Raw genomic sequence first — 1,026 nt, 5'->3', positions numbered from 1 at the left:
AATGTTGTCTGTTGCGTAGATGATCAACTAACAAGGTAACTAGACTGCCTGTGCAGTCGCCTTCGACTGCTTAAGGTATATCCCCGAAACGCGACGCTTCCAGTCCCCCATCATTCCTACCACTCTCGTCCACCATTTCGTAAACGTATATGATACATACAGACGTGACATGACGTGCATAGGCTTAAAACCAAACGACTATTGTGAAAATGAAGCAAAAAATGGGGCAAATGGTAATACTGTTTTAATGGTCCAGTGGATATACCACATTAGGTACAGTGTAATAACCAGTGTAACAATATTTAATACAATGTAATACCAGTGTAACACCGCCATTTTTCTTTTACTTACATCATGTGTTTGTGCGTAAGTGGTATTACATGGTATTGCATACTGTTACACTCGTTATTACACTGTACCTGATATTGCATATTGTTACACTGGTATTACACTAGTATTACATGGTATTAAATATTGTTACATTGGTTATTACACTGTACCTAATATGGTAGATTCACTGAAATGGTGAACCATTAAAATAAGGTGTTACCGGGCAAATCAACCCACCCAGTCAGAAGTTATGGGCCAAATTAAAATTCCGCCATTTTGAAAGTGTTGTCCTCCACACTCGAATCACTTCATGAACCTACCCTAGAGCATTCACACACAAAATCTGGGACAAATCCATCCACCCGGTCAGTAGTTATGGGCCAAACAATAATTCGGCCATCTTGAATTCTGCCATCTTGAAAGTGTTGACCTCCAAACTCGAATCAGTTCATGAACCTACCTTAGAGCATTCACACACAAAATCTGGGACAAATCCATCCTCCCGGTCAGTAGTTATGGGCCAAACAATAATTCGGCCATTTTGAATTCAGCCATCTTGAAAGTGTTGACCTCCAAACTCGAATCAGTTCATGAACCTACCCTAGAGCATTCACACACCAAATCTGGGACAAATCCATCCACCCGGTCAGAAGTTATGGACCACACAAAAATTCGGCCATCTTGAATTCAGCCATC

Source organism: Engraulis encrasicolus, chromosome 9 (assembly GCF_034702125.1).
Source record: "Engraulis encrasicolus isolate BLACKSEA-1 chromosome 9, IST_EnEncr_1.0, whole genome shotgun sequence".
Lineage (NCBI taxonomy): Eukaryota > Metazoa > Chordata > Actinopteri > Clupeiformes > Engraulidae > Engraulis > Engraulis encrasicolus.
This window is presented reverse-complemented; position numbering follows the sequence as displayed.